The sequence below is a fragment of the Pelophylax lessonae genome, assembly GCF_965119305.1.
Source record: "Pelophylax lessonae genome assembly, chromosome: 2".
NCBI lineage: Eukaryota > Metazoa > Chordata > Amphibia > Anura > Ranidae > Pelophylax > Pelophylax lessonae.
In genome coordinates this window covers 233,320,425-233,333,840 of record NC_138769.1, presented here as the reverse complement: position 1 = coordinate 233,333,840, position 13,416 = coordinate 233,320,425, and positions in this window count along the sequence as shown.

Genomic DNA, 13,416 nt, shown 5'->3' with positions numbered 1-13,416 from the left:
TTTATATAGCGCCGACAGTTTACGCAGCGCTTATGACAATTTATATGCAATGCTGGTATTATCATCTTGTCATCATGCTTTATATGCAATGCAATGATGCCTGTATGTGATATTGGTCATGTATTCTATGCATGTTTTATGGTCATGTTTTATATGCATGTTGTTTCAATAAAATTTCTATTTACTGGTGACTATTTCGTCCACCTCAAATAAAGTCCCACCAGGGCAAATGTTTTTCATTTTTGTATTTAGTTATGGATGGAGGTGAACGCAATGACAGTGTCAGACCATTTTTATTTTTATTAATATTGTCAGAAGGGATAAGTGGAAGGATTTTGCCATCAGTGACATTGCACCAAAGTGATGATTGATCAGCTGCTTACAGTAAAATTTGTTTTAAAAAAAATCTAGTTTTTATTTTGCTTATTTAGATGGTGTTTTTTGGTGTATTAAGGTTGTTTAATTTAGTCTTCCTTGTATTTGTGTGTCTTGTGGATCTGATTGCTGTTTGATAGCTTTACTTTTTTGGTTTTACAGCTTTTTTTTGTTTTCTTGTGAAAAAAAAAAAGCAACAAGAACAGGCATTTTAGGCCCTTTTCACACATCCGGACCATTTGTCCATTCTTCATCCATCCGTTCACGGATGTAAAATGGGCATCAATGCATCTCTATAGAAAAAGGGATGTAAACTGACGATTATCCATTTACATCATGCTTTCGTCAACATTTGTTTTTGGAATGGATCAGAGCCCTATTTTTCTTCCATTAAAAAAATGGATCGGATGAAAAATGGATGTAAACAGACAAAAGATCAGTTTTTGCATGAAACAATGGTTTCGGGACTCAAGTAGTTATAGACTCTAGATGGCTGATGTAAAAACGGATGAAAAACAAATATAAACTTCATCCATCCAGAACTGATAAAACAAATGGTCTGCATGTGTGAAAGGGGCCTAGGCGTGGATTATTCATTTGATCAGTTCTGTTACATTTTTTCAAAGAAAAAAATGGATGAAGTTTCTATCAGCTTTTCATCAGTTTACATCAGTTTTTTTTTTTTTTTTACACCCACTACCAATGCAAAAACGAATGCAGAAATGGATCATTTGTCCGTTTACGTCTGTTTTTTGTCCGTTCCGTTTTTATAGCGGAACACAAATAGGGCTTTGGTTTGTTTCAAAAAGTGGATGTTGACGGATGCAAACTGATGTAAATGGATAATGATCTGTTTTTCCATTGAGATGCACTGATGTCCGTTTTTCATCTGGATGGATGAAAAATGGATAAATCATCTGCATGTGTGAAAGGGCCCTAAGAGGTCATGTCAATGGGCATTCTAGTCAAATGTTGTGCTTTACAACTAAATGTATTCAACTGTGTTTGCCTGGAAAACACAGCATGAAGATATTGTGATTGACCTACTTTGCCTGCAGTTTAGACACACTTTAGGGTGTGTTGGGGTTGATTTAATACAGGCAAATATACTGTTTATTGCAAGTGCACTTGCTCCACAGCTTAGTAGTAAATAAGGTAAAGCTTCCCTTTGCAAAGAAAATGCAATGAAAATAAAAAAACAGCATTTCTCTTTCGCTCACTCACGGACACAGCTACATGTATTCTAGACCATTGGGCTTATGCTGCTCTCTCTTCAGGAATAGGACTAGGCAGAAACCTTTTTGGGTATGCCCCTGAGGCAGTCCCAGTGGGTATACCTACACTTCCTGTTATAAGACTTCAGTTTTTTCTGCCTAGTCAGGAGTAAGGACCTGGCTCTCTGCTGGGGTCCTGTCATTATTTCCTTTTTATATGGAATTTTTTACATTTTTCTTTATTATTTTTGTTTCCGTGTGAACTACAATCAACCTGTTTCTGTGTGAACTACAATCAACAGCGACGGGCGACGCACTGGATATCCTAAATCCTTACGGCCTCCCAGTCTGGCCTGCGAGCGAGACATGAATATTAGCTCCGCGCTACGTTGGCCGCGACATAGCCCCACTGGAGGGGGTCTGGCCGGCAAGTGAAACACCTTGCGAGGTTGCATAGCCCTAGTCACGACAGCAGTCACGATCAGAGTCGCAGTGTACCTCAGGCTGCAGCACCCCCATTCCAAGATGGTGCGGTTGACTGCTGGGAGTAGCACCCACCTGGTGTCGTGGTGAGTAGTGTCCCCCCTTATTTCTTTCGTAATTGCTTGGGTGGTCGCGGGCCCTCCCTGGGGATGGTAGGCCCCCTCCTGTGTCCTCCCTCCCCCTCACGTTTTTTCCCCCATCCTAATACTTACATGTTAAGCTTTTCTCATCTATTTCCTGATATTTTCTGCTGAGTATGTCCAACTGAAAAACTCTCTGAGTGTGTGCCCTTTATTGGGGTAATTATTATCAAAATATTTTCAAGGCAGCTGGCATCAGGGAGAACCCAAGATCAAATGGTTTAGGAGTGCTGACTTTACTTCAATCAGAATTGGGCTACTCTTGGGGGAAAATATCAGGTTGAAGATTGCGGTGTCCACTGGTCCGTATGTGTATTGCCATTTACTGCGGGATATCTTGAGACTGCTGAGTCCTCCTGGATATACCTATCAGCAGACTACCATTTTAACCACAGATTGATTCCTTAATGTCATCTGGTAAGGAGCCTTTATATTGGTGGTGGCTCATCTAAAGGATGAGTCTCCCTCTTTGTAGTCCTCACTGGGTGGAGATATCCATTTCTTTACTGCACACTTCTTCCTTTATGCTGGATGGCTTATAGTGCACATCTTTTTCCTTTATTTGGTAAGAAGTATTGACTCAGAGGTTTTGACACAATCACTGTGGTGTCCTTTTCTTTTTGATTTTTTACTTTTTCCCATTTTTGTGGAGGTGTTCATTCTGTACGTCTTGGAAGTGCACCTTTCTTTCTTTTTTATCTATTTTCATATTTTTTTGGGGTTTTATGCTATGGCGTATATTTTTTGTCATTACATGCTAATTACTCCATACCTTCATTTGAGTGATTTTGACGCCATAATCATACCACACCAAGTGATTTATACAGGACTATTTTCCGGTATCTGGACCTTTCACGGGTTCATCACACTTGACGGAGAGTGACCACTATTCATGCACATTATTCACCAATTTTTGGACATCTATCAGTTGTGGATTCCCTTGTCTAATCACTTGATTGATTCAAATCTTACACATTGGAATTTATGAACTTATATTTTCTTATTGGACTTTTATTTTCACACTCAGATTTGTGTATTTCTCATCAAATAGCGCAACTTGTTTAAATGAATAGCCCTGGTCATGACAGCAGTTACGATCAGAGTCGCAGTGTACCTCAGGCTGCAGCACCCCCATTCCAAGATGGTGCGGTGGACTGCTGGGAGTAGCGCCTGGTGTCGTGGTGAGTAGTGTCCCCCTTATTTCTTTCGGAATAGCTGGGGTGGTCACGGGCCCTCCCTGGGAATGGTAGGCACCCTCCTCCCTCCCCCTCACGTTTTTCCCCCATCTCCACAGCGGGGTTCCCACTACGTTGGATGCCGTCACCTGCCCCCTGATTCCCCCACAGCCCCTTTTGGGGGGCACGGGTGTATTTGGGTGGGGGGGCTTGTCTGGTGTTGGGCTGGAGAGTGGTGGGTGCCGCTGTCTGTCCCTCTTTTTTGGGGTGCCTATACCTTGGTGCTGCTGGGGGGGTCCCCTCCTGGCAGATGGCTCTTCCCTGGGGTCCAGTGGAGTTCTATGCAGCACCGCAATTTGCCGTGGATGCTGAATACCTGGCTTCGGCAGCCATGTTTGTGTATTCCAGCGGCCATGTTTTGGGTTTCCCATAAAGAAAAACGGCGTCCATTTTGTTGTAGTCTGAGTGCGGTGATGTGCTGCGGGGGCCTCTAGTGTTAGTGTCGGCGCTTCCTCTTCCATCGCAGTGTGGCAGGCTGTTTGGCGCTCTCCAGCTCTGGGGTGGTGAATCTCTGGGGGTATACGATCTCTGTTATACTGCACTGTGGGTGCACTGATTCTTGTGGTGCTCCAGCAGTGCGTGGGGGGTTCCCCTTTTTGTGCAAAAAACAAAAAAAACATTTCTGTTGTGCATGGCGCAGCTACAATTAACCCCTTGTTGGCAATGGAGCCTCTGGAGCATGTATCACCACCTGACCAACTCCTGGAAGCTGCAGACCCTCTGGGTCCCAGTCTGCCCTGGTGGCCATGACGGCAGCCCCGCAGTCACTTGTATCCAAGGTAGACATTAAAGACGCTTTAAACTTTAATTTTGGAGGACTCAGCTTATGCTGAGTGGGCGATGCCGGTGCAGTTTGGCACCCGCAAAAGGTGTCCAAAGTGACAAAGGCGTTCCCCTTTCCTGCCTATTTTGAAAAGTTTGTCATTAGTCAGTGGGGTTCCCCGAAACGCATGGTGGGAATACCTAAGTGCTTCGCTAGGAGATATCCCTTTGAGGTCTCTCTCCTGAAGAAACTTACGGTTCCACCGTTGGTGGACTCTCAGGTTTCTAGGTTAAATAAGGCTACGCTTTTGCCGGTGGAGGAATCCCCATCCTTTAAGGATCCTGTGGACAAGAGAACTGAGGCTCTGGTCCAGTATCTTTTCACCGTGGCTGGTTCAATGTTGAGGGCGGTGTTTGCTATCCCAGACCTTAACGGTATGGGCAAAAGTTTTACGCCAGGATCTGGAAGGGAGTCAACACCCTCCTGAGCTTGCAGATCAGTTGATCCAGGAGTTACAGTACATTTGTGATGCATCCTTGGATGCAGCCCCCTTGGCCTGGCAGGGTATCTTTGATGGTGGTGATTCTTCGCCGCATAATATGGTTGAAGCACTGGTCGGCCAACCAGGCTTCTAAAAAGGTGCTGACTGATCTATCTTTTGTAGGTGATTGTTTGTTCGGTGCCTCTATGTGAAAGATCATTAAGGGCCTGATGGGAGGTAAGAGTACATTATTTCCTCAGGTTGCTATGGGTAAGGAACCTTGTCGTAAACGTGGTCCTTTCTTCTCAGCTCACAAGCGGCCCTTTCGTCCATCTGGATCGCAGAAAAAAAGGTTTGAGATCCACCCGTAACATTCCAGGAGCAGGAGGCATCCCTTGAATGGTAAGTCAAAAGCGGGCACTTCTGGTTCCGCAGACAAGCCCTCCCCAGCCTGAAGGGTCGCCCTCCCCCGCATCTGGGGTGGGGGGATGTCTTCGCCTTTTCCTGGTCCTGTGGACCTTGGTCATTCAAGACAGATGGGTCCACGAGTTGATTTGGTTAGGTTACAAGAACGAGTTTCGGTCCTTGCCTCCGGCAAGGTTCTTTCCTTCCAACTTGCACCAGTCTCACGATTGGCTACAGGGCCTCTATGGGGCAGTGCAGGACCTGTTAGCACAAGAAGTCATTGTGCCTGTTTCAGAGTTGGAACATTTTCAAGGTTTTTATTCAAATCTGTTTACAGTTCCCAGGAAGGAAGGCAAGGTTTGTCCGATCTTGGATCTCAAGGCTCTGACCCGGCTTTGTGCGGGTTTAAAAATTTCAGATAGAGTCCATTTACACGATAGTAGCTTTCCTTCATCAAGGGGATCTTCTGGGATCCATTTATCTCAAGGACGCTTACCTTCATATTCCAATATATGTCAGGCATCAGCGTTTTCTTTGTTTTGCCATGGGCGAGGAGCACTTTCAATTCATGGCATTACCTTTTGGTCTCACCTCGGCTCCTCGAGTGTTCACAAAGGTTTTGGCCCCAGTTCTGGCCTTGCTATGGCAGAAAGGGATCACGGTACTGGGTTACCTGGACAATCTGCTTGTGTGCACTCTTCCTCGGCTCGAGAAGCCGACATAGACATTACTGTGCAAACTCTACAGGAGTTCGGATGGACACTAAAATTTCAGAAATTGACGTTGACTCTGTCCATCAAGCTGGGCTACTTGGGTCTGATGCTGGACTCAGCGTCAGCCCAGGTTTTTCTTCCTCAGGCGAAACTTCAAAAAGTTACAGGATGCGGTTCGGCTCCTGTTGTCCAACCGTCGGTCATCACTCAGGACTTGCATGCAAGTGCTGGGCCTGATGGTTTCCACCTTTGAGGTGGTTCTGTTTGCTCAATTCCATACCAGACCACTGTAAAGGGAGATTCTGTCCAAATGGAACAAGAATCCGCAGTCACTGGACAATCTGATCCTGTTGAGTTGGGGTTCAAGGGAATCTCTCTTATGGTGGCTCTGCTCCCCGGCGCTTTATTTGGGAAAATTCTTTCTTCCCCTGTATTGTACTGTAATCACCACAGATGCCAGTCTGTCTGGGTAGGGAGGTGTCTTGGGAGTGTATTTGGCCCAAGGTGTTTGGACTCGAGGTCTGCCAATCATCATCCTGGAGATTCAGGCGATCAGACTTTGTCAGTCTCGATGGACAGATCACCTGCAGGGACGCCCTGTGAGGATACAATCGGACAATGCTAAGGCTGTGGCATATGTCAATCATCAAGAGGGCACAAGGAGTACCCTGGCAGCCCGGAAATGTGGCTGGTATCTTGAGGTGGGCAGAACTATATGTTTCGGCCCTCTCTGCTGTGCATTTTCGGGGATAGAGAATTGGCAAGCAGACTATCTCAGTCGGCAGACGTTGGATCCGGGAGAATGGTCTCTTTGCACTGTTTCATCAACTGTGAGTTCTTTGGGGGTCCCCCAATGTGGATCTGTTGGCCTCTCGTCTCAACAAGAAGGTGCAGAGGTTCGTGTCAAGGTCTCGGGATCCTCTGGCCGACGCTGCAGACACCCTGGTGGCCCCTTGGGGTCAATATCATCTGATTTACGCCTTTCCTCCAATACAACTTCTGTAGAGACTGCTACGCAGAATCGAGGTAGAAGGGATTTCAGTCATTCTGGTGGCAAAAGACTGGCCTTGCTGGTCTTGGTACGCAGGCCTGGTAAGGCTAGTAGCTGACGTCCCTTGGAAACTTTCTCTCAGGGAAGCTCTTCTCTCTCAGGGACCAATCTTCCATCCTTCTTTACAATCGCTGACTTTTTTTTTAAACAAAATTTTTTATTGATTTTTCAACAAATTAACCAATGAACAAGGATTGGTATAATACTGTCGTGACCTAAGCAGCCAGACAACATCATAAAATTGATAACCAGGTACTCACTGAAACCCCAACATGTCCCAATCAACTGCAGTGGAATTTTGTAATTCAGAAAAACAATGCAAATAGAAGGTGAAGTAGAATCAAGAAAATGTAGACTCTCGTTCCGTCGACACCCGTGCCTGTGGGTAAAAGTACATTGGGACCTACAAAGGGATAGTGTTCCTTGGGGAAAAAAAAGTGAGAGGTCAAAGTATCAAAGTGGTTACGTAGGTAAATGGTCTGGTGGGGAAGGATGACCTTGAAAACACACAGCTCTCGTACATGACCACCAAGTGCCTATTGTGGAGCTGTTGGGGATATTTGTAGGATAGAAGTCAAATTATCTTGAGTGCAGGACCCAAATGGCGGCTCAGTGGCCAGTAGGCAAGGTGGTACAGCATTAGGAAGTCTGAAGAATGACCGTATAAGTGCAGTTGAATAAATATGCAGACCATTTACGGTCAAATTTGACCGAGTTGGGTGATTTAGCAGTTTTGATATCCAAGGATTCTCTGTCGTATAGTTGTTGTAGACCCAATTTCACTTCTTTCAAGGAAGGGGAAGCAGATTGAATCTATTTGGCCAGTATGGCTCTCCTGGCTATCATATAGCAGGTTGTCAGCCAGGGTTTATGTGCTGTGATTATCGGACGCTGCTCTCTAGGGAGTGTTTCAAGCAGCACATCGAAAATTCCAAAGAGGAGAAGGTATGGGTTACCATGAGATGCCAAATCCGTTACTGAAGCAACATAAGATTCCACCGTATCCCAGATGGTGTGAATTGGAGGGCAGAATTAAAGTCTGTGAGCTTGAGATGGTTTGGGTATTGCACAGAGTGGGCAGCATGTTGAGGAGAAATGTAAGCCATTGCGTGTGTATGGAACATAACTATGTTGCATAAGTTTGAACTGTTGTTCTCTCCAGAACTCGTTGGTTATGTATTTATGGGTGGTCAGGTAGCCGGATAGTATCAAGTTGTGTGCAGCAGGATTCGGGAAGTCCTTATCCCAAGTAGTTGAAAGGAAAGAGGAGTTACATAATGAGGGGAAGGTTAGTAGCTTGCTGTAGATGTCCGATATTTTGTGTAGGTTCTGATCAGGGAGCATGGAAATTAAAGTCCGTTTGAAGCGTGTAATCCTATGAGGACAGGCCTTAGCAGCAAAACTGACAGCTTGAAGTAGGGTAATCCCTTTAGGCAGTTGAAAGCAGGTCAAGACCTCAGTTGCAGGTAAGGGTATACCAGATTCCCGATCAAAAAGTTGTACAAAATTGTGGAGACCTGAATCCTGCCAGGTATTAAACATAAAGTGTTGCTGTGCCTCTGGGAATTGGGGATGGCCCCTGATGGGTAGGTGTGAAGTCATTGCAGGGGAGGCATGCATTTTCCGAAGGATTTCTTTCCAAATAATATTGGTGTCTCGAAGCAGAACGTTGTTCTTAAGGTGCGTTGGGAAAGCTTTGTGAGGGCAGTGCAACAGGGCTGCTAGATCATAGGGGGCTACAAGCTGGGATTCTAAGTTGTAGTTCGAATACCTGGAAGTTTTGCCACTCTGAGTATACATGCGAGATTGTATAGGCGGGCATTTGGGAGAGCAACCCCGCCCTCCCTCCTCGGCAGGTATAGTTTCCGCAAAGCTATGCGCGGTCTCCTACCCTTCCAGATAAAGTTTGAAACCGCTTTATTTAGTCGTTGGATGTCTTTATGTTTAAGCAGCAATGGTATAGTTTGGAGGGGATAGAGAAGCTTGGGGAAGCCCACCATCTTATACAGATGACATCTGCCGAAGAGGGAGAGGGGGAGGCCCGCCCAAGTCTCCAGTGTTGATGTAATTTTAGAAATAGTGGGAGGGAAGTTAATGTGATAGACTGACGATGGAGTCCGACCAATCCTGGTCCCTAGGTATGTGATAAAGTCTCTAGCAATAGTGAAAACCGGTGTAAAGGTCCAAGGGTTATGTGTGGTATGGCGGAGGGGTAGAATTTCACTTTTAGCAAAATTAATTTTAAGTCCTGAGCATAAACGGAATTCTTCAAAGATTTGGTGTATCAAATTGGAGTCATTAGGTGGATCTAATGTAAATATCAATATGTTGTCCACAAAAAGTGCTATATGCAGATCTGATTCGCCAACAGGGATGCCATGTAAGTTGGGATGTTGTAAAATGAGTCTGGCCAGGGGTTTTAGGGCTAAATTGAACAGGAGGGGGGACAAGGGGCAACCCTGTCTGGTGCCTCTATGGAGTGTGAAAGGGGCCGAGGTGTGGCTGTTCGCCACAATATTCGCTGTTGGGTTCGTGTTCATCGCTTCAATAAGGTGGACAAATGGGCCTCGGAACCCAAAACGTTGCAGAGTGAATTGAAGCCAGCCAATATCCACAATATCGAAAGCTTTTTCCGCATCAAGTGATATGATTGCCATGTCAGCAGAACGATGTTGTTGGGACATTTCCAGAGCCAAAAGAACCCTTCTGATATTAGCTGCAGCAGATCTACCTGAGGTGAAGCCCGCTTGGACAGGGTGTATCAGGGCTGGCATTATGGGAGCTAACCGGGTGGCAATGATTTTAGAAAGAATCTTACCGTCCAGGTTCAGAAGGGAAATGGGATGATAGGAGCCTGGTTCAATAGGGTCTTTCCCTGGATTCCGAATTAACATGAGCTTGAAGGCCAGTCAGGAAGTAGGGGTGTCCATCAAGGATGTGTTGATATAGTGTTTAAAGTGTAGGAGCAATAGTGTCTGCCGAGGTTTTGTAAAAGTCAGAAGAAAACCCATCAGGGCCTGGGGCTTTCCCTGGGGGTAGGTGAGCAATGGTAGTCGTAATTTCCTCAATTTGTATCGGGGCATTAAACGCATCAAGAAGGTGTTCGTCAAAAGTGGGCAGTTGTATCCTGTCCAACCAGGAGACTGAGGTTTGTTCGTCACGATGCTCGGCACTGTATAGATCAGTGTAAAAACGTGCAAGTATGTCGGCTATCTCAGTGGATGAAGTGGTGATTGTCCCCTTGTTGGATTTTAGTGCCTCTATATGCATGGGGGTGAAGGAACCTTTACATAGTTTGGCTAGCAGTTTGCCTGGCTTATTGCCAAATTTGTGATAAGTCAAGTCCTATATGGAGGAGTACATTCTCCCCTGCGCAGCCGCCCAAGCGTTTAAAGCGACTTTAGCTTCTTGCCATTTATGCCTGTTAGAGTGGTTATTCAGCTGTGATAATTCCAACTGGGCTAATCGCAGTCTTGTACTGGCTTCTGCATAACCCTTTCTAATGTGTTTTTTACATCCGGCTGCATAGGAGAGGATCCTGCCCCGCAGCACTGCTTTCCCCATCTCCCAGGGTCCAGGGTCCAGGGTCAGAGGCATGGGATGCATTTGTGGCCGAGAATTCCTGCCACGTGTCCCCAATTATGGAAGCCATATGAGGATCGTGAGCCAAAAAGGATGGGAATCTCCAAACACTCGCTGACGCTTTAGGAGAAGGGTCCAGAAGCGTCAGTGAGATAGGAGCATGATCCGAAATTGCCAACTCGTGAATCACTGAGTCCGTGATCATGGGTTGTATCAAAGAGTTGGTGAAAAATAATCAATTTGAGAAAGTGAATTGTGCGGGATGGAAAAGAATGAAAATTCTCTACCCTCGGGATGCATCAAACGCCAGATATCTGCCAATTGGAGACCGTCAGCAAAGTGGGGCAGGTGAGTCGGTCCAGGCGGGGAAAAAGAGGGCGAAGTCGTGGGCGGGCGTGATCTGTCCTCCATAGCGTCCATGACTGCGTTAAGGTCACCAGCTAAAACTAGAGGAATGTGGAAAAATGGGCCAACAGGTTTGTTAGGGACTGGAAATACTGTTTTGTAGGGGGGGTGGGAGCATAAGTCGTGGCAATCACCCACTCCCTGTGTCCATTGAGAGCGTGATTGCCAAGAATCGTCCATCCGTGTCGGAGTGTGAGGAGGTGATTTTACAGGACAAATAGTTAAGTATAGGGATCATGACTCCAGCTTTGACTTTGATGGCAGGGGAACCAAGCACCTGGCCTACCCATAACTTACGCATTCTCGTAAAGTCTTGTTCGGAGAGGTGCGTCTCTTGCAACACAGCTATGTCGGCTTTCAACCGCTTTAAATGGCGAAGAACTGCCATGCGTTTACATAGGGAACGAAGACCCTAACGTTCCAGAATATTATCTGGATCATTTAGGTGTGACGGAAATTGATAACAGGGCAGGAAATGTACGGTCTAGTGTAACTGCGTGTGTGGGTTTGTTGCAGCAAGGCACATGGGGTGGTGCGGAGTAGTAAGAGGTCATGTCGAAGAGTAGTGGGGATGAGGGGGGGGGGAGTGGAGTGGTAAAATTTGAGCAGATAATACATCTAAACACAATGCCAAAAACCTGACGCTTGCGTGTCGATGGGAGCAAGCACTTCACTTCTTCCCACATGTGATCCATCGCCTACTACGGCGCTACCGGGGAAAGGCAAGTGAAACCCGAGCAGTGAGTCTGCTCCCCCACTTACTATTAGGTGGTATTGATCAGCAGGACAAATGGCTCACTACAACGTTGGTAGACGTGGCACAGTCCCGCCTAAAGGGGGTGGTCGTTCTACGGCAGCGCCCTAGTAGTAAACACAAACGGAACTGTAAAGGCAAATCAAATACATTTAAGGCAACGTTATAGGGGTCATCAGAGGAGATATCTCTATACACAATATAACAGAGCTATATGCAACTGCATAAAGAAGGGGGACCCTCTGGGCATAGCCGATGACTTGAGTAGGGGCCTTCATATGTGAAACAGTAGCTGAAAACAAAAAATAGAGGAAATGCAACCTGAACTGTTTTTTTTTTTTTTTTTTTTTTTTTAGTAGTGTAGGAAAGGCCAAAAGGCCATACATCTTAAATTCAACCTCGTGTCGCAGCCCATGTTATGTTAACAAGACGCTAACAATGCGATAATATGATAAATCAAGCAGGTTTGTTTTTCCCAGAAAAGTCAGTAAGACGTAATTTCTTAGCTGGGTCCTTGCGGGGGCTCCGTTGATCCCTGGGACTCTGATGTCTGGTAGATGGTAGGGACGGTGCAGAGGTATGCATTGGTAAGCGGAGATTGGTGTTAAGATAGTCCCAGGCTTCCTCTGGGTGAGTGAAGGATTTGGACTGACCGAAAGGATCCGTGAATCTCAACGTGGCAGGGTATGCTAGAGTGAATTTTATGCCCTGTTGGTAAAGTGTGTTGCAGACTGGTTGTAAAGCCTTACGGCGGCGGGATACTTCCTGTGAATAGTCTGCAAACATCAGAAGTTTGTGGCCGTCAAATTGCAGAGACTTGGAGTTGCGATAGGATTTTAGTAAATTATTCCTATAAGTGAAATTTAAGTATTTCACGATCACAGGGCGAGGAGTGCGCCTCTCGTTTGATGGAGGTCCCACACGGTGGGCTCTTTCAGCCACACATAGATTAGTGAGTCCCAAGGCCTGAGGTATACGGTGTGTACAGATATCCATAAGCGAGTCCACTCCATAAGATTCTGGGAGGCCAATGATGCGCAGATTGTTTCTGCGACACTTATTCTCTAGGTCATCCACCTTGTCGAGCAGGTACAGCTGTGTTTGTTTGTTTGGCGTTCGGCATGAAAAGAAGCTTGGGTCTCCTCCTCAATTTCAGCTACTCTACTTTCTAACTCAGTTAGGCATAGTGAGTGTTCCCCAATGTCCTTTCTAATTTGTGCTATCCCCACCGCCATAGCCTTGTCCACAGCCGCTGTTATGGTCGGGGATAGCAGGGCTGCCACAGCCTGCGCAATGCCTGCATACAAGTCCGGGGGAGGCAGCGGTGTTAATGTCAGGGAGCACCGCTGTGTTCACTGAGACCGGCACTGGGGGAGATTGGCAGTGTGACAGGGCCGCGCCCTCCATCATATTGTCAGAGAGGGAGCCTGAGGCAGAGCTTGCAGCGGGGTTAGTGATGGCCGGTCCGGGACGCAAGAATTTGTCTATCGGGATTTCCCCTCACCTCCGGTAAGCTTTCGGGGCGTCACTGACTCACCGCTCGGGATATGTGACTGAATTTGTAAGCGCTGTAGCCCAGAGCCGCCGCTTCCTGCTCCCTCACATCTGGCGCCGAAACCGGAAGTCCACTGACAATGGCTTGGCTATTGAAAGCCAGGTGCTGAAGGACAGGGGGCTGTTGGAGTCTGTGATTCCTACACTGTTAAAAGCTAGGAAATTTACTTCCAGGAAGGTTTATCATAGAGGTTGGAAGGCGTACATTACTTGGTGTGAGTCTCGGGGGGTTTGTCCCAGTTCCTTTTCTGTGTCCCGCCT